Source organism: Chiloscyllium punctatum, chromosome 24 (genome assembly GCF_047496795.1).
Source record: "Chiloscyllium punctatum isolate Juve2018m chromosome 24, sChiPun1.3, whole genome shotgun sequence".
Classification (NCBI taxonomy): domain Eukaryota; kingdom Metazoa; phylum Chordata; class Chondrichthyes; order Orectolobiformes; family Hemiscylliidae; genus Chiloscyllium; species Chiloscyllium punctatum.
In genome coordinates, this window is record NC_092762.1 from 56,569,690 (window position 1) to 56,594,398 (window position 24,709).

Genomic DNA, 24,709 nt, shown 5'->3' on the forward strand with positions numbered 1-24,709 from the left:
ACCATCAGGCATGACCTGACCCAACCCCACTACTGATGGACCAACCACCCGTTCCTCTCCCATCGCTGTACCAGACTCAACCTCAACGCACATCACAATCCATTGCCCCAGACCACTCAATACGTGACCCAGATCTCTCAGACCTGGCGCACACATTGCAAAACTCTATTTCTCCAGCCCACCCCAACATTCCCTAAATACTCACCTGTTCCCCCCACCCCTTGCCACTTTGTGCCCTACCCCACCCCAACTCCAGCTGACACCTTATCCTAACACAGATGGTTGGAGACATTGAGGACTCAGATGTTGGAAAGCCAGAGTCAATAAAGTATGGTGGTGGAGAAAGCAAAGCAGGTCATGCAGCATCAGAAGAGCAGGACAGTCAATATTTCAGGTAGAACTCTAGTATCCTACCCACCCGGTGCCCTATCCTCTTACTATCTGACACCCTGTCCTCCCGGCAGCCGAACATCACACTCCCTGCTAGACTCACCCTTTGACAGCTGTTGCCACAGTGGCTGGCAGGGCTTTGAAATTTCAGATTATTGAAGCTGACTGTTGTGAAATGGGGATATGCTTCACCTGACTCTGACAGGTCCATAATATGAAAAGACTGTCAGAATGGAAGTTCACCACTGCATTTCTGAGGAAGGCCTGGGCAGAATCTCCTGTCAGAAATGCAGAGTTCCCTTTTTCATTAAAAATGGGATCTGTGTGAAATTGTCACTGCCAGAAAATCTGGGACAATGTTTTCAAGGTAACTGCTTCTTTTGTGGGCGGCACGGTGGTCAGCACTGCTGCCTCACAGCGCCAGAGACCCGGGTTCAATTCCCACCTCAGGTGACTGACTGTGTGGAGTTTGCACATTCTCCCCGTGTCTGTGTGGGTTTCCTCCGGGTATTCCGGTTTCCTCCCACAGTCCAAAGAAATGCAGGTCAGGTGAATTGGCCACGCTAAATTGCCCGTAGTGTTAGGTAAGGGGTAAATGTAGGGGTATGGGGGGTTGCGCTTCGGCGGGTCGGTGTGGACTTGTTGGGCCGAAGGGCCTGTTTCCACACTGTAATGTAATCTAATTTAATCTTTACTTAAAACTAAAACTAGCTACCACAATCAAGCATCATGCATGCTTAAACCAACAAAAAAAAAGTGCATTAATACATCCCTCCTCCTCAATGTCTCAAAGTACTTACAGTCAATGAAGTACTTTTCACTTAAGTCTTTGTTGACAAATGTAGGTAATGTAGTTTGACCCACAGCAGACTCCCACAATGTGATAGTAAGCACAGAATCTATTTTGGTGATGTTGACTGACTGCTAAAGGTTGACTTGACGACCATGGATAACCTCACACAGTTTCTCGTATCTGATTAAATGAACATCCAAGCAAAAGTTTACTACATCCCTTCAGAGAAATGGCTATACCACCGTGACCTTATCTGACCTATGCAAAACTCCTGTCCCTCACCATGTAGTTAACTCTTCCCAAATTTGTCAAACAAAGCACTCAGTTGTGTAAATATTTGCAACCACTGGGTCAACCACTCCTCAGGGCAATTAAGGACAAAAGGTCACTGGCCTGAAAGGTTAAATCTGTTTTTCTCTCTCCACTGCCTCTTCAGCTGAACACATCCACCATTTCTGATTGCCAACATCCACAGTATTTATTTTTGGGAAAATAGCCATTGCCCACAATCTGAGAACAAATAAACATGAGGTTTCTCAGGTACTCATCTCATTTCCAGCTCAGACTTACCCAACATTGGCAGCCAGGGATGGAACAAGCCAGAATGGCAACTGTATTTTCAAACCACCTAGGAAGGCAAATGATCTCTGGATGTAGACAACTTGGATTTTGACTTCCAAAAGAGTTACTGCCTCCAGAAGGAAGAAATAAAAATAAATTTTGACTGGGGGAGGAGAGTAAAATTTTAAAAAATGAATTTGCTTTCGTTAGAAAGGAAAATTGAGAGGATGTGAAAGAGAGAAACAGCTGCAATGTCTGCTTTTCCATTGTATTATTTTCTGAAGTTATCTGAAAGGGGATTGAAATACTAGAGCCTACCAGTATTCCTTCGTGCAGACTTTGTCCAATGGGTGCAGATAATTAATAACTGACATAATGGTCAACACAATTGAGAACACTTTGAGAAAGACAAGAAACATTGAACAATTCTCAGCAAAAACAAGACAAATTCTCTTAAAATTTCTGACTGAAATTCAATCTTGAATAGATGGAAAGATTACAGGTGTTCAGATGGTCAGACCGTCCAGCTCTAATGTGTCAGTTGTGGTAGGCAGTAAGGTGACACAATGGTTAGCACTGCTGCCTCACAGCACCAGTGACCCAGGTTCAATTCCATCCTTGGGCGACTATCTGTGTAGAGTTTCTCCCCCACGTCATTATGGATTTCTGCTGAGTGCTCTGGTTTTCTCTCAGTCCAAAAATGTGCAGGCTAGGTTGGCAATGCTAGTTTGACCCATGATGTTCAGGCTAGGTGGATTAACCATGGCAAATGTGGGGTTACAGGGAAAGAGTGGAGGTCTGGGTGGGATGATCTTTGAAGGGCTGGTGCAGATGTGATGGGCTGAATGGTCTCTTTCTGCAGTGTAGGCATTCTATAAACCACCAATGATTTCCTCAACAGTTTCCCAGAGTGGAGAGTTGTTCAGAGTTTCTTGAGGCATGTCACAATGTGGAACCATGGCCACGTTAGAGTCATAGAGATATACAGCACAGAAACAGACCCTTTGGTCCAACCTGTCCATGCCGACCAGACATCCCAACCCCATCTATTTCCACCTGCCAGCTCCCGGCCCATATCCCTCCAAACCCTTCCTATTCATAAATCCATCTAAATGCCTCTAAAATGTTGCAATTGTACCAGCCTCCACCACTTCCTCTGGCAGCTCATTCCATACACGTACTCTGTGTGAAAAAGTTGTCCCGTAGGTCTCTGTTATATCTTTCCCCTCTCACCCTAAACCTATGCCCTCCCCGACCCCAGGAAAAAAAACTTTGCCTATTTACCCTATCCATTCCCCTCAATTTTGTAAGCCTCTATAAGGTCACCCTTCAGCATCCGATGCTCGAGGGAAAACAGCCCCAGCCTGTTCAGCCTCTCCCTCAAATCCTCCAACCCTGGCAACATCCTTGTAAATCTTTTCTGAACCCTTTCAAGTTTCACAACATAGGATAGGAAAGAGACCAGAATTGCACACAATATTCCAACAGTGGCCTAACCAATGATTCAAATCAGTTAGGGTCTTTTTGAAAGGCAGACCAGCTCAAGGTGCTGAATGATCTACTCCTGCTCCTACTAAACATGTATGTTTTCTAAACCCTGGAATCTATCCACCTTCAACACCTCTTAACGGGGTTGAAGACACCCAGGTAAACCAAAACCCAAAGCACCACTCAAAGATGCAGTGCTTCCAAGGGTTTGCCCTGGCCTCTCCAGGCAAAATATTAAAACGTGCAGATATTCTCTGCCTGTCTTCCTGTGTAGTGATGCACTACAGGGGGCTGGCGTATTTGGCAGTTCAGTCAAAATGTTCATTTTAGTTTGTGCTGAATGACTCATTGGTTATCTACAGACATTATCTTTGTATCGAAGATGTGAATTACAAACTCTTGTATAACTAATGGAAACTACACCCACAACTTATGTTTCAGTTTGAAATAACATGTTTTCTATATAAGCTCTGATGTTACAGCAGTGACTACACTAAAGAGTATTTAATTTGACTTTGAAAAGTTTTCAGGTTGTGCTTGCTGAACGAAAGTTTTTTTTCTTCTTTCCTAAAACTAATATTAACTGATCATGTAAAATGACCAATATCTATTCAACAGAATTTTTCATTTCACATTAATTGAATTGAATCATTCTTATTAATATTCACATTATCAAAATCATAATTACACCCAAAAGTGTTTAACACTTTAATGTGCAGAGCATTGAATTCTCCTACAGTCTGCTTTTAAACAAAGGCTAGGCCCGGAACAAAACCCAGCTGTTATTCTCTGGCTTGTGGCCAGGGCTGTAATTTTTACCAATCATTTACTCAGATATCCGGATGACATTCAAGAACTGCTGATACCATTTGCTTGATCAAATAAAGCCCATTCATGGTGAATGCCTTCCTCATGAAAGTTATTCCAGCGGTTTTGCAGGAACTGAGAGGAGAATTCTGCAAGCAGTGTGTTCTGGGTACAATGGCTCAGGCAAGATCATGTACCATTCAGATTCAGACCTGTAACCCCATCACTCCGACCATTCCACTCAGTTTGGTCCAGTTTGATGCTAACACTTAATTGAATAACAGTCAACTTGCTGGAGCCTCATTCCTGATGAAGGGCTTATGCTCGAAATATTGATTCACCTGCTCCTCGGATGCTGCCTGACCTGCTGTGCTTTTCCAGCACCACACTCTGATCTCCCGCATCTGCAGTCCTCACTTTCTCCTCCCTGCTGGAGCAGGGATTCAAACTACATACAGCAATATGCTCAAGCAAAGTTAAAGAGCAGAGGATGACTGGAGCCAAATGGGGTTGGGGAAAACAAAGCAGATAAAAGACAGATAGAAAGAAGGGTTCAGTGAGAAAGAAGGGAAAAGGAGCTGGAGATCAAAGGAGAAAAGAAATAGACAGGGAAAGTATGGAAGGGGAGAAATTCAAAATGGAAGGTAGGAAGTATCATGTGATTGCGGTAGCTGTGTTACCAAAACAAAGGGACATTCAGGCAATCATTAAATGTTTATGAATATTTCTGTTTCTGTTCTGCAAACAACCATATTTTCCCAAATAAAAACCGAAAGAGCTGAGGATGCTGTAAATCAGAAACAAAAACAGAAGGACCCAAAACGTTAACTCTGATTTCTCTTCGCAGATGCTGCCAGACTTGTTGAGCCTTTCTAGCAACTTCTGTTTTTGAATCGTATTTTTCTATTTTTTTTTAAGAGGTGTTTGTTGAAGTGACTTTGGCCAAGCGGCCATGAGAGTGGCCATCTTTTTAAACAGGACCATGAGATCTTTAGCAAACAGCTGAACCAAAATAAGTGAAGAATCCAAGTGACACTGTCGGTCAGGTTTGCAGATGTGATTACAGCAGCTATGAGCATCGCCAAGTATGTTTTTTTCAAATTATTCGTGGGACATGGGCATTGTTAGCCGGGCCAGCATTTATTGCCCACCCTTAGTTGCACTTGAGAAGGTGGTAGTGGTGAGCTGCTTTCTCGAACTGCTGCAGTTTATTTGCTGTAACATTAAGTAAGGAGTTCCAGGATTTGGCATTGTGACACTGAAGGAATGGCAATATATTTCCAAGTTAGGATGGTGAATTGCTTGGAGGTGTGCCACGTTGTAAAATTAGAAGTAGCTGATCTTAGTGATCATCTTTCTTTTCAGTTAAGGCACTGCGGCCTTATCTTGCAGTTCTGTGTGGTATGCTAAAAGCCCACGGGGTAGAGGCAAGAAGAACTTTACCTTAACTCTTTCATCCAAAATTCATCACAACTCCTGAAGCATAGCATTCATAAGGATTTTTAACAACAGCAGAATATTTTCTTCCACTATCCAAAGTGTAAATGAATTTCCAATGTTGATCCCTCTTTTTGTGAAATAGTTCTTCCTGATAGAATTTCTAAATTCATCTGTCAGCAGTTTGACCCTGTGATTCCTTGTCCTCATGTGACAATTTAACTCAAACGCCTGTTCCAGGTTTACAGACTCGATGCGTTTTCAAACTTCTCCAAGATCACTTCTCACATATTTGTTTCAAACACGAAGAGCTCATGTTTCTTCAGTCTGTCCTTACACACCTCAAACTCCTAATTCAAGGGCCTATTCCAGGCACCACCTTTCAGCACTTGAACATCTGGACTGAATCTGAATGGCTAGAATTAAACATGCTGCTGTTACTGATGGGATAGTTGACTGCTTTGTTTGCTGGATGAATTTTTGCTGAGATACAGTTAGGTAGTGTGTTAAAAATCTCTTCGAAAATCACATTTAGTTAGATCAGCGGCATTCAAAGAGATTGTAAATATAATGTTTGTTCCTTACCTTGTGCTTGATTTGTACTTGGTATATTTTCTCTGCCACTGACCTATCCAATCATATTTTCCTTGGCTGCCTCTTCTGATTGAATTACCCGCCTGGTCTGGTATTGTCTGCAGGTTTGACTAGTTTGCATTGAGTTTCTCGCTGGATGTTTAGTAGCTGCAGGCTATGCTAGTTTCCCGTTTCTCTTCGCTACTCTTTTTACATGTTTCTGAGGGTTTTTGTTTTTATCTGACTTGCTCCCTGCAGGGATTTTAAAAGTTTATTTTGCTTCCTTATTTCACTTCATTCATCAAGTGTGACATTTGTTTAGTCAATGCTGGGGATGTATTTCTCCTTTGACATTCAGCTGTATGTACTTAAACATATTCCATTTATCCTCACAAACAATGCTTTAAATTCTTCATTCATTCCCCCCTGAAACTGGCCTGGTTAAAATTGTTTCCTTGAAGCTTGGTGATGAAATGGTGAAACGAGGATTACATTGATTTCCACTGATGCTACGCAATGATTGACAACAGAAATACCTTTGTATTTTCCCCTGTTTTTTTCTGTTGTTATTGACTGCTGTTGAGATCTGGGTGTATAGACTCCAGCTACTGATACTTTATCCAAGGAGGTATTCTTCCTAGTTGAGCCAAGAGGCAAAAGAAAAACAATTTAAAGTCACTCCATCTAGAGGAAACCCACAACTGTTTAAACTCTCTTCCAATAACCTACAAACCTCATTGTGTTTCCAGTCTCACTCTCCTTTATGGTACCTTGACAATTTCTTCAGGCATCCAAATCAGGGGAGAACCTCATTAGTCCATGCAACATTTCATATTGTTCAAACGCTGCTTTGCTTCAACAACGGCAGCCACTCCATTCAGAGAAACCTAGCCTACCGGAAGAAAAGGTCAGATATCACAAGTGTTAAGTTTCCCTAAGTGGATGCAGGGGAATAAGAGCACCTGATTTCACCTCCTGCTGTCCAAACCCTTCAATCTTTACAACTGAACCTCCTTCGCCTACACCCAGCGGAGCAGCTGGACCTTTACTTTGTGACATGAATATGAGCTAGGAGCAGGAGTTAGCCATACGGTCCCTCAAAGTCTGTTCTGCCACTCAATTAACCCATAGCTGGTCTGAATGTGACCTCAAATCCACATTCCCACCTACCTCCAGTAACTTTTCACCCCTGCTTTGCTTAACACAAAAACGATCCATGTCCGCCTTAAAACATTCAAAGATTCTGCGTCCACTATTTTTTAAGGTCAGGACTTCCAAGAAAAAAATCTCACCTCATTTTTGTCTTAAATGGGTGACTGCTTACAGTTAAACAGTGCCCCCTCCATTGAGATTCTATAAGAAGAGGAGACAGCCTTTCCCCATCAACCTTGTGAAGATCTGTCAGGACCTTATATATTTCAGTCAAGTTACCTCTTGCTCTTTGATACTCCAGTGGATACAGGCCTCATCCATCTAACCATTTCCTCATTAAACAACCCACTCTTTCCTGACTTTCCTAAACATTCTGTGAACAGCTTCCAACATATTTACATCCTTCTGAAAAAAAATGGAGATCAATGCAGTACACAGTACTCCAAATGTGGTCTCATCAATTCCCTGTATTACTAATTGAAGCGTAACCTCCATTCTTTTGTATTTTCTCTAGTCAGGTAGTTAGTAGAATATAAATTGGGCCCCAAAGTTAACCAAGCCCAAACCTCAAACTAACAATGCCAGGGAGGCAATGATTGAAGTTTCATCCGCCCATTAACCGCCCAACACTTGTTCACAATTAAATCCACAGACTCTATCAACAAACACATCGACCTGGACCCAATATACCGGCCACTACAGTGGACAGCTCAAACTGACAACCGGAAACGGCAGAGACAGGCCACTATAAATGCCGGAGGAAACAGCACGGAAGCGCTTCACAGGAGGCTCCCAAGCACTGAGGATGTCACCTAGACAGGGGACGAAACGTTTGCAAGACAAATTCCCAGCTCGGCGAACAGAACCACAACAATAAATCCTCCACTCCCAGATGGCACGGAGCTAATCCTGTCGAAGAGGCAGTATAGCTGATACTGATCCTGCCATCATTTGTCATCTACACACAGGATGGCAATCTAGTGGAGAAACCTGGCTTGCTTTATTTGCCCTGCCCAAGTTCAAAGGTGCTGGGGTTAAATGAAGCATCGCCACTGTCATTGCAGCCGAGATAAAACACAGTTTGATCAACTTCTGCACTGAACTGAGTACATATCGATCGGATTCCAACTGCCTCGATGAAATAGGGGAATCAATTTAAACTCACACTGTGAACCTTTTTAACAGAAAATCAAATCTATTAAATCAAAATTAGATTCGTTTTCAGAGCCTGGTAAAAATAATAAATGTGCAGGGGAGTATATCTTTGCTCCAAACCTATATGTACTCTCCATATATAATATGTGGACCTGGAATTTCCTCTTGATTGAATGTTTTCCTTCGGTACAATTCTCCCAGCACCAGTGAAATCAGTGCAAAGAAGTTGCAAAAACATTCGAGCAAATTGCACTCATCATCCTTTACACTCCCCCAAAGTTTTACACAATTCTTAAAAAAATATTGGTTTAGAAGCAGAGCTTATTGACAGAACTAACCACACCACAGATAATTTAATCAGCATTAGCACTTACACTAATTATACTGATTTGTTGGCTTTCAAGGAGGCCAACATGTGCTAGAATGTCTTAAGTGCGGAAGCACTAATGTGAACCTTTTAAATTATTTTCTTTAAATTTACAAAGAATTTTTCATGATAATGTAAACTACTGACCCATAATCTTTAAAATATCAAGACTTGGAAATGAATGTGAAAGTCACTTAACCAGAAAGTATCCAAACTTACAGGAAATGTCAAAGGCTTATCATACTGGGGAACCAGGATCAAATGCAATACCAAGATAAGGCAATCCAAGGGTTGATTACCAAGATGTTAAAATTCATTAATTTATAACTTGCAATGAGGCTTTAAATACCCCTCAATGAGGGTAAGACTTCTCAACTATAGGCATTGCAGGAACAAAGATTTAAATTTGAATTCATATAAAGAGAAGGATCGAGATCAAGGGACAACAAGGCAGCTTTGATAACAGATCATTGAAAGTATTTATAAAATTGGATTGTTCCTATTGTGGGCCACTCCACAGCTTTTAGCTCATCGAAACCGATCAGAGTCTCAACAGACATTAGCAAACGCCAAGTGTTAGACATTAGCACATTGGCTGTTGTAGATAGAACAACACAAGGAACCTCTTGGACATATACTCTGAAACTAGTATTTCAAGGGAGGTTCCAAGGGCATTTTGGTAGGTAAATGGTGAGAAACTGCTGTCCATTTTCTGGGTCATTAAAGGAATTGATTCCCAGAGAAACAGCTACAGGGAAAGATTATCAAGGAGCCAAGAATTTTCAACTATCACTGACTGTGTTTGCTTGTGTGTGGGCTCACGTAACTGTGTGAAAGCTGTGTGCCTGATATTGTGAGTTTTATTATCTTTGTCCAGTTTAACAATTAGTTTGTTCCTTCTTTGACTGATGGAAAATGTGTGAATTGGCTCCTTATTGCTCTCAGTGTAAAATGACTAACTGTTTTGAATTTAAGACAGTCACAATCTCATACAAAATCAATTTAAACATTTGCTGTGAGCAATCAAGAAGTTTGAACAGAGGAAGCCTTGTCACCTGGTTGTAACAAACTCTACATTACCCTTATTGAACCAGAAAATAGATTTGTGCTTTTTTAAGGTCATCTTCAATATTTAAAATTAGACTACTCAAGGTAGTTGATTGACTATGATTTAAAATGTTACTTCATTCTTGGGTTAAGCCAATTTTCAGCTATCATAAATAAGCTGAACCAAGCTACCACTCAAATACATGGACCATGTATTTGAAGCAAGTGCTCTTTTTAAAAACAAATTCATACTTAAATGATGCCCGCTTGCTGTGGTTTGTTGGACATTTTGTATTAACAATATGCAAATTATTTCCAGTAGTAGTCCAGCAAGAGAATAATACTATTTGAAATGGGTAGAATTTTGGACATTATTCATATTGGTTTATAAATTGCACCTGGCAGAAAGGCCAGTGCATATACTATTTGATATATTAACATGAATCACAAATTCCAAATAATACCTGTTCTCCTTCCTAAGAATCATTGTAAGGAAAAAAGATAAGGAAATAACAAAAAGCCTGTCTTCTCTATGTTTGTATTTACTTTTACCACAGTCCAAAGATGTGCAGGTCAGGTGAATTGGCCATGCTAAATTGCCCATAGTGTTAGGTACATTAGTCAGAGGGAAATGGGTCTGAGTGGGTTACTCTTCGGAGGGTTGGTGTGGACTTGTTGGGCCAAAGGGCCTATTTCCACACTGTAGGGAACCTAATCTAAAAATTTGTTATCCAGCTATGCTGAATGAAAACCACACACAATTTCAATTTAGAATGTCAAAGTCACTGAAGGTTCACAATACATTACCCATCTTTAATTAACCAGTTACCATTTTACCTTGATGGCACTTGACCTTCAAGCTATGCATGGGTACATGCAGCAATGCTCATGGGAATCTGAGGGTGAGATTGGATGATAAACAGGAAGTTAGCCAGACAATGTCTGATAGTTCCTGACTGGGCATGCTCTCTATAACGCAACATTTTTCTTCACTGAAACAAACAGATAGACAGAACTGTAAATTACTAAGCTGCATATTTAAGGAAACAGATAAAATATGACTTATACAACCCTCCATCCCGTCTCAGAATGCTTCATGTAGTTAATCCCATGGAGGCATAGTGACTCCTGTAGTGTGTGGGTAAACATGGAATTTTGCACATAGCCAATTTCCATAACAAGCAAATGCATTACACGACCAATTAGCCTGTTCCTTGACAGTTAGTTGAGAGAGATACATTGGCCAAGCTGCTTACTTGTCTTCAAATTATAGTGTAGGATATTTACTGTACGTGTGAGCTAGGAAATAGATGTTTCAGATAATGTTGCAAGCAAAACTCTGCACCATTGACAAAGGCAGCAGTTCTCAATATAGCACTGGATTGTCCATCTAGAGTTTGTGCCAAATTCTCAAGTGGGATTTTAAATCACAACTTAGGCACAGATATATCCAATATATCTGTGCCTTCTAACTTAGGCACAGATATATCCAATTGAGCACACCATTAGGATCAACTAATATTCACACAGGAACAGAAGGGAGACAATCGTACAATCAAAATTCAACAGCATATGACCAGTTTAGTACAAAAACAATGTCATGCCTCAGCTTGCATGCAATATGCTGCCTTTCACTACCACAGGGCATCTCAAAGCATTTCACAGCCGACTATAGCCGGAGTTATAATGCAGGAAAACATACACGGTGATGTGTGCACAGCAAACCCTCAAAATTGCAATGAAGTAAATTAACAAGTCATCTACTTCATAGGTTGTTACTTGAGCAGTAAATCCTGGTCAGGACACGGAGGCTAATCTTTTCCTCAATTCTCCTTCAAATAGAACCAACTTTCACACCCAGTTGAGGCAGTAGACAGGGCCTCAGTTTAATGTCTCCTCTTGAAGGCTGTACCTCTAAGAGCGCAGCATTCCTTCAGTATGACACTGGAAAGGTATCTGAGGTTATGGTTCAAAATCTCAAAGCTATAATTCAAAGACAACAGTGGTGCCAATGAAGCAATGCTGAAAAGTAAGGGAAAAGGGCTCAGGGGAGAAAGCTCAACCATGAAAACACTGACATCGGTATGTAAAATAAATTAAAACCATACTGACAACGTCAAAAATATTGTATCAACAGAATAATTTCCAGAGCCATAATAAAAACAAAGAAAATCTATTTTATCTTCAAGTTTTGTGAAGAACAGCAAAAGATAAAATGTTCTGAATTAGATTAAATGTATGATCCAGTTTCACCAGGGGCTTTTCACTATTTGTGACTTGCTTCAGAATTTAATTGCAATGAAACTGGCAGGAGTATATGATGTAACCTCTAGCCTTGGGGGATAAAAGACAGCCAGCATTGAAACACACTGATTTCTTAGTAAATATCTTGATTCATAAAGACAAAGGAAGAAAGGGGGGGAAGCATTTGCATCTATGATGTGGCTTTCTAAGTCTTCAAGGTATCCTGTGCACCTCATCTGATTTTTAAAAGATTATAATCGTTGCAATTATGCAGACCATAGCCAATTTTCACACAGTCAGATCCGGCCAATGTTACCTAAGTTATCTGAAAAGTCCATGTTCTTCTGGGTGGTTGATGATTCTAGTTGAGGGAGCAATGCTAATCAGTATAATAGCAAGAATCATAAATAAAAACCTGCAATGCTAAAAACCTGAAACAATGCTGGCAAGATAAGAAAAGGTCAGTTAACATCTGTGAAGAGTATAGACTGGTTACCATTTCAGGTGAAAATCTTTCTTATGTTCTGTTCTCTCTCCATCAGGAAAATGTCAAGCATTGAAATGACACTATTAAAAGATTACATGTGATTTCCTTGATTCTCTGATATCTGCTCCTTCCTTCACTGCTTGGCCTCTCTGCAGTGAATTCACCAAGCCACACCTCAACTGGACTGTTTTGTCTTGACTGTACTTGTACCTAACCAAACCGAGCCAAAGCATGTGATGTACTGATTTCCCTCCCTAACCTGGCAAAGTTAACTGCAGAACTGATCTGAATTCCACCCTTGGCATCATCCTTTTATCAATTTACTTGCTGCCCCTAAGGCAACATGACACGCAGACATGGTGCATGTCATGGACTAGAGAGAGATGTAAATTGAATTTATTTTTTACTGTTTTTATCTCCTGTCTTTAACAGCATGTTATTTAAAAAATTCTTTTTATACCTCTTCTCCCTTGGATAAATAGGCAATGGTGTGTTTCCCCAAACACTGGTTGATGATGTCCATTTTAAAAAAGACCCAGAACAAATTATTTAGGTGAACCACAAAGTAAACGTTTATTATTACATGCAATTTACACTGGGGGTGGTGGAGGGGGTGATAAAGGTTAGCAGCACAGACTCACACATACAAGCATACAAGAAGAAAGAAATGAAGGAAATGTTTAAAAGAGTTACAATTACAAATTGTTTAAAAATAAAACATATTGGTGTTAACTCAGATGTATTAGAGCCCAGTAAATCAATGTCTGATGATGTTTTGCAGTTGGCTAGTCTGACAGAATTCCTTCGCATAGATGTTCAAATGCAGTTGAAGGTAGTACAGCTACATAGTTCTAGTAAGCAGGGAAATGAGTTCATTTACAGGTGAAATGCATGGTTATTTCCAGAAATCAGGTTTCAAGAGGGGTTAAGGCTAAAATCAAGCTGTAGCTGATTGTCATTTCTGTCTTGGTCTGAAAAAGAATACTACAGAAAATGTTAAAATTGCGAAATTAAACTTGTTCAGTAACTGTCGGTTTCAGTTACATGACTGGGGCTGCTGCTTGAAAAAAATCAACTAACAAAATGGCTGTGATGATGCTTTTCAACGGCATTGTGTTAGGAGATAACTGTGGCATCGTAAGTGCCTATCCATGTATAATGTGTTTCTGAGAGACATTGCATTGACAGATCCTTTCTGTTGGCTTGGCTGAAATATCAATACGATGCAAAAAGTGTGATGTTTCAGCAGAATGATGTAAGCTTTTGTCCCCTGGTTACTGCTGTTCAGAACATTTTAGAAATTGGGGTTAACATGCATCATGTGATGAGCAACAGTCATATCATCAATGCAGAAACATGTAGAAAATAGTTTTTAAAAACAGTTTAAGCAAGAACTTTTTTTAAAAATATGATCTCTTCATGCCTTCTAGACATGACAGTCCCCTCATGCCATTTTCTGAACATACTCACATAATTATTCCAAAAACAGTCTTTTATTTCATAGCAGCAATGTTACAAATAATTTCTTTCAAATTGCTAAGAGTGACTCCCTCTAGCAGGTTGTGATTCTGTGTAGAATAAGAATAGGTGCCTCCTCTTATGTGCAAGTGTTGGAACTTCCATCTGACGTCCAACAAGGTTCAACCTGATTCTTGTCATAATGGCAACCAGATCATCTGTGCGGTTTGAATATGAGATCTGGTTGGACTGTATCCAGACAGATTTAGGATGCAAACAATTGTTCCAAGCAGATTTCCTAGGAAGTCACCTTCCTTACTCCAAACTACTCATTTTACCTTAAGTTTAAGAATGTTACTTAAATGTCCATTGTTTTGCAACATCCAGCAATTATAACATTAATCTTCAGGCCCCACCCTGCTCTATTTCTGTAATCTTTTCCACCATCGTTATTTCTCTGAATCAAACTGCCCAGTCCTCTGACTCTTCTCCAACACCCTTCCATTATGCAGCATTGTTAACCATGTCTTCAGAATCTTATTCACCAAAATTCCCTCCCAAGTCCTTCCAACTTTCATTCCTTTTTTAAGAACTTGCTCAAAACCCATTACTTCAAGCAGCTTTCCTGTCACCCATTTCAACACTCCAGGCTCAGGGTACCGAGCACCTATCAATGAAGAGTCTCGTGACATTTTATTTGACTATAAATGTAAACTGTCCCTCTTCTTAAGTTGTAGAAGAATTTTATACAGCCAGCTTAACAGGCAGATCGGCTTGCCTTTGTAACAAATCGAAATGCTGCAACTCAAACTAAGCCTTTCCTTGAAGGGTTAGCCCACATTATCTTACTGGACTCACAAGAGTCTCACACAAAGCAAAAACATTACAGTTCTGACCAAGCGAACCAGTTCTAACTAGGTTTTGTAGTAACTCTGCATGTTTCCTGGTTAGCTTGACACAAATGGGAACTAACCCAATTAGCGAATGCCTCTAATGTGTGACTCTGTGAAATGGTAGGTTTTAGATCTTGCAGGTGCCAATATTCTGGAATAATCCCATTTTACAATTCAGATCTTGGAACTTTCATCCAATACATTTTACATCCAATATATGTTACATCCAGTATGTATTACATCCAAACATCTTCCATCTCACCGTATATTACTTAATCATAGACAATTACTTTCCAGTACAGATTGTAGCACACCAGTTGGCAATGTGCCATACATATATACATACACTTGATAATATAGTTCCTAAGTCATTTTGGAATAATATAATCAAACGACAATCAACCTCCAAATAGTTTAATTCCATTTGAAGTTATTTTCAACTAGTCAAAATGTTCACTGAGTTGTGAGCGAGTTATCCGAGTGCAACAAGCAGATGTGGTTGCCTAATTCAACTGTAGGATACATGTGTAGAAATGTTCATTATTCCAGTATTGTATGTTTGCCCTTGAGTAAATAAGTATGCCGGAAGAATATGTGGGAAACAGGAAAAATCTGATCATGGTTTACAAGGAAAAGATGTGTAAATATTTGTTGCAATATTCATTCAGAAATTGCAAGCCCCCGCAAAGCCGCCTGAATTTGGCGGATAAGGAATGAAATCTTTAAATGGGAATGGGCTGGAGAAAGGAAGTGTACCGAAAGAAAAATAAACTACTAACATTGAAACTTGGCCTTTGTAGACAGCTCTGCTCAGTGCCCGCCCTCGTTCAATTCCATAGCTCGCGGCCAGCGACACTGAGCATCTGGATTGGTCACATTGAATGTCGATCAACAACTCCTCAGCCGTGTGGACATGACAGTTCCTTGCAAATTTGAAACTTTTTTCTCTCTCTCTGCTGGAGTCAAGTTTCAAACTCGGCTAACAAGGGGGTTCAGTTTCTGAGTACCCGCCGGTTCTCGGCTGCTTATTTGGCGAATGATTTACCCTCCGAAACCTGGAGCCTGCTACGAATTTACAGCCTTTCAAACCTGATCCGTGGAAAGGAAAAAGGGGCTTCTTTTTGTCTCTCATCCACCGCCCCCTCCTCTCTGTTTGCAAAAAAAAAGCTGTGAGGAGTTCGCAGGGAGCCGGATCAAAGTTCGCGGTTTAAGGAAAACAGGTAAAAAGAATGATTTTAGCGGAACAAATAGAGAAGAAGGAAACAAAGAAATATTTATATAGATTATATAAACATAGAGAAAGTAGCGTGACAGAAGGAATCTATGAAGGTGGGTATAACGTCTACATTAGAACCAATACAAATACTAAGCAAATGTGTACCTTGAGTTCTTGAATGTAATCTGGTTTAAACCCCTTTAAGTTTTACATAAACCCATGTAGAGGATGCAGTCTTGTTCAGTCGCTCACTTAGAATAACCACTTTTACAAAGGTTCAATTGCGGAAATCCCCAATCTCGCTATATTTTTGATATTTGTTTACTTTTCGGTCTCTGTATTCAAAGGATATTTTTATGGAACGATGACTTTTCCCTCACTGCAGGAGTTGCATTTTGTCCGATAAATATACATCAGAGAGAGAACAGGTCAATTTGTGTTTTTTATAAAGGAAGTCATTGAAGCCTGGAGATAATAGAACAAGTCAGATTTTTTTCCCCCCTTCTGCTGTAATTGAGCGAGCAGGAGAATCTATTCCACTATTCCTGGAATTAAACCTGTTTTTTTTTGGTTTGGAATTGTTGCCAATTGTAATGTCAATTTCATCCTATTCGAAATGTATCCAATTAACGTGACGTGTAACAGAGCCAATCAGAGACGACCAAGTGCTTAATTGTACCAATCAAGAGCTCTCGGAAGCAGAGGAAGGGAGGGGAATAGTTTCCATGGTAATGAGTAACAAACTTTAGCCAGTCTTACTAGTTTACCTGAATCACCTTTCTTCTGCTCAGTTGCCTGGTAATCTCAAACTACTAGAGGTAGCAATGGATGTTAAATGGTATCTTAACATGTTTTACATGAGTCATCTTCTTAAGGAGGGTAGGTGTTTAAAAATGGAGCCAAAGCAAGACCCCAGTAAATTTATGAAACTTTCAGACTCAATATGGAAATGTACTTTACACTCTTTAGATACTCAGTGGTGAATACATTGTCCTGACTTGGAGGCCTTACAGATCAGGAAGTAGCTTTCCAGTGTTTGCTGACCTGAAACAGAATTGGGAATTGCTAAAGTAAACAAAAAAAAACTGGGGATGCTGGAATTCTGAAACAAAAACAGAAAGGGCTGAAGAAAATCAACAGGACTGGCAACACTCTGGAAACAAAAGGAGTGCTAAAGTTTCAACTCCAATGGTCCAGACAAAGTGTCACTGACCTCGAAATGTCAACTCAGTTTTTCTCTCTGTGGATGCTGCTGCACATTCTGTTTTTGTTTGTAAATTGTCACAGAAGGTAGCTGGAATGGACAGCATTAACGACTTCAGGAAGGGAGGAAATGGGGATGGATGTAATCTTCACGTCATATAAGTCAGTTGCTAAGCCACAAAGACTCAAACTATTTCTATTGTTCACATTCCAAGTAAAAGAAAATTTGTTACTGCTGTTTCAAGCTAGTCTATTGCAAAGAGATTGTTATCTTGCTGTGGTTTTTTTTGAACCAAAGAAACTTTATTTCTGAGTCATTTGTGATAACAGAGTCATAGTGAAAATGTAACCGATCCAACTTTCAGGTCAGCTTGGCACATGTTGTTCGGACTTTGTACTGAATTTGTCATCTCCTAGTTTTGCCCAGGAGTTAGGCCATGCTGGAAAGGGAGTTTTCCCATCCTGTGTGCCTCTCATTGAGAGAGTCTGACACTGGCTTATAATGAAGGAGATGGAACCTGTGTTTAATGTCTCACCCAAAAAAAAGTACCTCAAAGTTATGCAGCCCTTTCTCAGCATTGCATTCTGATTCTGAAATGGGTTTTGAACTCAGAATCTTGTGACTCAGAGCTGACAGTAAGAGCCACTGAGCCACACTGATCTGTGGTGAGCATCCCCAGCATTTACGGATAAGAGAGAAAGTTCTAAAGAATATTCATTTTATCCTAAGAATACATTAAAGGAAGGATCAAATAATGTCCTTCATTTATTTTGTTCTCATTTTGAAAGTACAAACATTTCCTGGGGTCACAAGTCTTCATTTGTGTCATCATTGTCCCACCTAGCCTGAGCAGTCAATCTTCCCATGTCAGTCTGGATCTTGACTTGTGGAGGGCATAATGACCAGACAGCATCTTGTCTTCATTTGATACCTACATTCAAGCAGTCACTAGCATGAATTGGTTACTTTTCTCTCTCCCCTTTTCCCTAGCTCAGGTTGCAGAACCTGATGGCAGTTAGATTAAATTACTCACAGTGTGGAAACAGGCCCTTCGGCCCAATAAGTCCACACCGACCGCCAAAGCGCAACCCACCCAGACCCATTCCCCTGGATTTACCCTTTCACCTAACACTACAAGCAATTTAGCATGGCCAATTCACCTAACATGCACATTTTTGGACTGTGGGAGGAAACCGGAGCACCCGGAGGAAACCCACACAGACACGGGCAGAATGTGCAAACTCCAGTCGCCTGAGGTGAGAATTGAACCCAGGTCTCTGGCACTGTGAGGCAGCAGTGCTAATCACTGTGCCACCGTGCCGCCCAGTTGTTCAGTTACAGCCTTGGCTAAGATCAGCCAACCTGGAGGGGATCAAATCTGAGATTCTTCTTCACCTGGTGTGGTTCCAGTCCACACCAGCCAGTCCATTTACCCTAGTAAGCCACTTAAAATGCTGCTTTATTTTTCTTAGTTTCTTCCCAGCTCTCTTTTCTTTCTTTTTTTTTGCAATGCTGGCTTTGTAGGCAATGCCAAACAATCTGATTTTATTCAGACTTCTTCTGGAAAGAAGCCAACTTCTTTCTGCATGTGTGAAAGCTGCTTTTCGATTGCTTCCCTCTGTTGCACCCAATATGTTGGATATTTTCCAGTGAGGCAAAGTATTTGTGGAAGATTTGTACGTGCCCTGTTAATCGTTCACAAGAAGTTATTCCTCCTGTCTTATTGCTGAAAATGTCCCCTATTTGAAGATGCTGAATTTAGGCTGGATTGCAAGGCTGCAGATGTCCTAAGTAGTTATTGCCTTTTGCTGAGATCTACTTGCTCCAGGTTATTTGACTGTAGTAGTATTGCTTCACAGCTGAATGTGTTCCTATCTTCACCCAGTGTCTATTTCTAGTCGGCTGACTAACAGGGAATAGAAGCAGGAATCTTTGCTGATTGTATTTTTTGGTAATCCAAAGGCATTGAAGCCAACAATTGCTCTTGCAGATGTAATCAGAACTCTCACCCAAACTAGGAATCAAATCTGGGCTATCCAGATTTTTTTATTAATTACAAGTTTCATGAAATATGGGTGTCACTGGATAGGTCATCCTAACCCTCTTAGAGAGCACTATCCTGGGAAGCATATTTAATCAGGGAGCCATTTGGATAAAAGTGGAGTTACCTGCTAAATTTTGAAAATAGTTCCCCATCGTGCAAGTTTTATTTTGCTTTTTTGGCTACTGTTGGATATTTACCGCAAAATTGTGAGGCATGCATCATGCTTTTAGTAGTTTGGACCTGCATATCGTCTTATATTGACTGATGTGTCCAGTAAATTATCTGAAATGAAGGACTAACTGACCATGATAAAATATATGATATCTGGCTTGACGTTCCAACAAGATCACTGACTTATTTTCACAGTTTATCACAGAGAGGTTATGGTGAGAACCGGAGGCAGCAAATGTGCGGAAATCAATGCTCCTTCTGTTTCTAACAGTTTTCTTTGCAGAATAACTGGTTACATTATTAACTTTGATCCAATCACTTGACTCAGTTCCAAAATTGTAACTAAGAACACTGCGCAAAGGGAACTATTTTGTAGTTTTCAGCAAATTCCAACTCCTACCCTGCTCCCAGCAACCTCCATGCACTCCAAAGGTCAACCTCCCAGTTTCAATTTGTCATATAAGGGCTTCTCCAATAAGAAACAATTGAATTTATATAACGTTCTCATTGGAAAGAGACCCTGGCTACTTAATGATGAAAATGTCCCCTATTTGAAGATGCTGAATTTAGGCTGGATTGCAAGGCTGCAGCTGTCCTAAGTAGTTATTGCCTTTTGCTGAGATCCACTTGCTCCAGGTTATTTGACTGTAGTAGTGTTGCTTCACAGCTGAATGTGTTCCTATCTTCACCCAGTGTCTATTTCTAGTCGGCTGACTAACAGGGAATAGAAGCAGGAATCTTTGCTGGTTGTATTTTTTGGTAATCCAAAGGCATTGAAGCCAGCAATTGCTCTTGCAGATGTAATCAGAACTCTCACCCATACTAGGAATCAAATCTGGGCTTAGATAATTGGAAATAGGCACCAAATAAAGAAAAAAGGTGAGTGGATTCAAACTACAAATTTACTTCAAGCAAAGGATCTTTCAGAATACTTTGAAAGCTCGGACGGTAAAGGGAAGAGTTGTTGAGAAGATGCTTCGAGATAGCGGGGTAATGATGAACTGTCACCAGAGCTGGAGTGAAAGAATGGTGCAATGTCACACTGATGTCTCAGGGTTGAGCGTTATGAGCGGGAGTATGGGGCTGATAACAGGCAACTGCGATAGACAAGGTGAGCCTGGGGCAATACTTAAAGATGAGAGCAATGATGGTCTCATTTAGTACTGAAATAGAGTTCCTTCAGCAGTGTGTTTGTACTGTGGAACTGATTCACACGGACACATTGTAAATGACATTGGAAGAACTGAGAATAAGGCAGAAACCAAAGAAGAAACTTTCAGAAATGAAATAACGAGAATCCAGAGAAAGTATATTCCCGTTAGGGTGAAAGGAAAGGCTGGTAGGTATAGGAAATGCTGGATGACGAAGGAAATTGAGGGTTTGGTTAAGAAAAAGAAGGAAGCATATGTCAGGTATAGACAGGATAGATCGAGTGAATCCTTAGAAGAGTGTAAAGGCACTTAAGAGGGAAATCAGGAGGGCAAAAAGGGGACATGAGATAGCTCTGACAAATAGAATTAAGGAGAATCCAAAGAGTTTTTACAAATACTCTTACAAAGGACAAAAGGGTAACTATGGAGAGAATAGGGCCCCTCAAATGGCAGAAAATGGGGGATATACTAAATGAGTATTTTGCATCAGTATTTACTGTGGAAAAGGATATGGAAGATATAAACTGTAGGGAAATAGATGATGACATCTTGCAAAATGTCCAGATTACAGAGGAGGAAGTGCTAGATGTCTTGAAACGCATAAATGTGGATAAATCCCCAGGACCTGATCAGGTGTACCCTAGAGCTCTGTGGGAAGCTGGAGAAGTGATTGCTGGGCCTCTTACTGAGATATTTGTATCAACGATAGTCACAGGTGAGATGCCGGAAGACTGGAGGTTGGCAAACATGGTGGCACTATTTAAGAAGGCTGATAAGGACAAGCCAGGGAAATATAGACCAGTAAGCCTGACCTCGGTGGTGGGCAAGTTGTTGGAGGGAATCCTGAGGGACAGGATGTACATGTATTTGGAAAGGCAAGGACTGATTAGGTATAGTCAACATGGCTTTATGTGGGAAATTATGTCTCACAAACTTGATTGAGTTTTTTGAAGAAGTAACAAAGAGGATTAATGAGGGCAGAGCGGTAGGTCTGATTTATATGGACTTCAGTAAGGCGGTCGATAAGGTTCCCCATGGGAGACTGATTAGCAAGGTTAGATCTCACAGAATAAAGGGAGAACTAGCCATTTGGATACAGAAGTGGCTCAAGGGTAGAAGACAGAGGGTGGTGGTGGTGAAGGGTTGTTTTTCAGACTGGAAGCCTGTGACCAGTGGAGTGCCACAAGGATCAGTGCTGGGCCCTCTACGTTTTGTCATTTACATAAGTGATTAGATTAGATTCCCTACAGTGTGGAAACAGGCAGTTCAGCCCAATAAATCCACACCAACCTGCCGAAGAGTAACCCACCCAGATCCATTTCCCCTCTGACTAATGCACCTAGCACTATTGGCAATTTAGCATGGCCAATTTATCTGGCTTGTGCATCTTTGGGCTATGGGAGGAAACCGGAGCACCTGAGGAAACCCATGCAGACATAGGGAAAATGTGCAAATTCCACACAGACAGTCGCCCAAGGCTGGAATCGAACCTGGGACCCTGGTGCTGTGAGGCAGCAGTGCTAACCACTGAGCCACCATGCCAACCCAAAATGTTGAATCAAATGATCTGCAGCATCAAGATTATATTCCCTTTAGCCCAACAAGTCCACACCGACCCTCCAAAGTGGAACCCACCCAGACCCATTTCTGACTAATGCACCCAACAGTATGGGCAATTTAGCATGGCCAATTCACGTGACCTGCATATCTTTGGACAGTGGGAGGAAACCCACGCAGACACAGGGAGAATGTACAAATACCACACAGACAGTCACCTGAGGCTGGAGTCAAACCTGGGACCTTACTGCTGTCAGTCAGCAGTGCTAACTATCGAGCCATCGTGATTTGGATGTGAGCATAAGAGGTACAGTTAGTAAGTTTGCAGATGACACCAAAATTGGAGGTGTAGTGGACAGCGAAGAGGATTACCTCAGATTACAACAGGATCTTGACCAGATGGGCCAATGGGCTGAGAAGTGGCAGATGGAGTTTAATTCAGATAAACGCGAGGTGCTGCATTTTGGGAAAGCAAATCTTAGCAGGACTTATACACTTAATGGTAAGGTCCTAGGGAGTGTTGCTGAACAAAGAGACCTTGGAGTGCAGGTTCATAGCTCCTTTAAAAATGGAGTCGCAGGTAGATAGGATAGTGAAGGTGGTGTGTGGTATGCTTTCCTTTATTGGTCAGAGTATTGAGTGCAGGAGTTGGGAGGTCATGTTGCGGCTGTACAGGACATTGGTTAGGCCACTGTCGGAATATTGCATGCAATTCTGGTCTCCTTCCTATCGGAAAGATTTTGTGAAATTTGAAAGGGTTCAGAAAAGATTGACAAGGATGTTGCCAGGGTTGGAGGATTTGAGCGAAAGGGAGAGGCTGAACAGGCTGGGGCTGTTTTCCCTGGAGCATTGGAGGCTGAGGGGTGACCTTTATAGAGGTTTATAAAATCATGAGGAGCATGGATATGGTAAATAGGCAAAGTCTTTTCCCTGGGGTCAGGGAGCCCAGAACTAGAGGGCATAGGTTTAGGGTGAGAGTGGAAAGAGACCTAAGAGGCAACGTTTTCACACAGAGGGTGGTACGGGTATGGAATAAGCTGCCTGAGGAAGTGGTGGAGGCTGGTACAATTGCAACATTTAAGAGGCATTTGGGTGGGTATATGAATAGGAAGGGTTTGGAGGGATAAGGGCCGGGTGCTGGCAGGTGGGACTAGATTGCATTGCGATACATGGACGGGTTGGACCGAAGAGTCTGTTTCCATGCTGTACATCTCTATGACTCTAATCAGAAGCCTAATTCCTTCTGCCCCAGATCAAAATGATGAGGAAAATCTTGATAAACTTGAATGGATCAGCGAAGACAGGTGCTTCTGAGATTGTCTTGCAGACATACGTATTGATCCATGGCCTTGAGAAAGTTCATCTGAAAATTATTTTCAATTAAATTCACCTTCGGAGTGTTGCTGAACAAAGATCTTGTTGTGCAGGGTCATTGCTCCATAAAAGTAGAGTCGCAGGTAGCCAGGATAGTGACAAAAGTGTTTGATATGCTTTTCTTTATTAGTCAGAGTATTGATTACAGGAGTTGGAAGGTCATGTTGCTGCTGTACTGGACATTGGTTAGGCCACTGTTGGAATGTTGTGTGCAATTCTGGTCTCCTTCCTATTGGAAGGATGTTGTGAACCTTGAAAAGGTTCAGAAAAGATTTACAAGGATGTTGCCAGGGTTGGAGGATTTGAGCTATAGGGAGAGGTTGAATAGGCTAGGGCTGTTTTCTCTGGAGCATCGGAGGCTGAGGGGTGACCTTATAGAGGTTTATAAAATCATGAGGGGCATGGATAGGATAAATAGACAAGGTCTTTTCCCAGAACTAGAGGGCATAGGTTTAGAGTGAGAGGGGAAAGATATAAAAGAGACTTAAGGGGCAACATTTTCACGCAGAGGGTGGTAGGTGTATAGAATGAGCTGCCAGAGGAAGGGGTGGAAGCTGGTACATTTGCAATATTTAAAAGACATTTGGATGAGTATATGAAGAGGAAGGGTTTGGAGGGATGTGAGCCAGTTGCTGGCAGGTGGGACTAGGTTATGTTGGGATATCTTGTTGGCATGGACGATTTGGACTGAAGGTTCTGTTTCCATGTTTTACGTCTCTATAACTCTATGACTCTAAATTGAGATTAAGACAAAAAGACACAGTCTCGAACTCTCGGATTACAATACTAAATACAGTATTGGAATAATATCAGTAAATTCTTCATCCAACATGTGATTTTACTTTTCATGGGGTGTCAACGTTGCTGTCAAAGCCATTACATATTGACCATCCTTATTTACTGTTGAGAAGGCCATTGCGAGCTGCCTTATTGAATTTCTGACATTTACATGTTATAGTTACATCTGCAGAGTTATTAAGAAGGAATCTTAATGCCTAGGAATCTAGGATCTAATGCCAGTGAAATTGAGAGAGTATTGATAGCATTCCAAGTCAGGTTAGAGGCCAACTTAGAGATGGTGTTGCTTTTGTTGCCAATTAATGGCAATCTTATTGAACTGCAAGGACATTGTTTAGGTTC

General features: G+C 41.0%; 1 protein-coding gene across 1 annotated transcript in view; it reads left to right on the plus strand.

Annotated features, from left to right (window-relative positions):
* The first annotated feature begins 15,620 nt into the window (after positions 1 to 15,620).
* The window catches only part of tnfaip8l1 (tumor necrosis factor, alpha-induced protein 8-like 1), a 70,784-nt gene continuing 61,695 nt past the window's right edge, over positions 15,621 to 24,709 (plus strand). The window contains exon 1 of the mRNA XM_072593867.1: positions 15,621 to 16,072. The gene's annotated coding sequence lies outside the window, so the exon portion shown is untranslated. The remainder of the gene's footprint in view (positions 16,073 to 24,709) is intronic.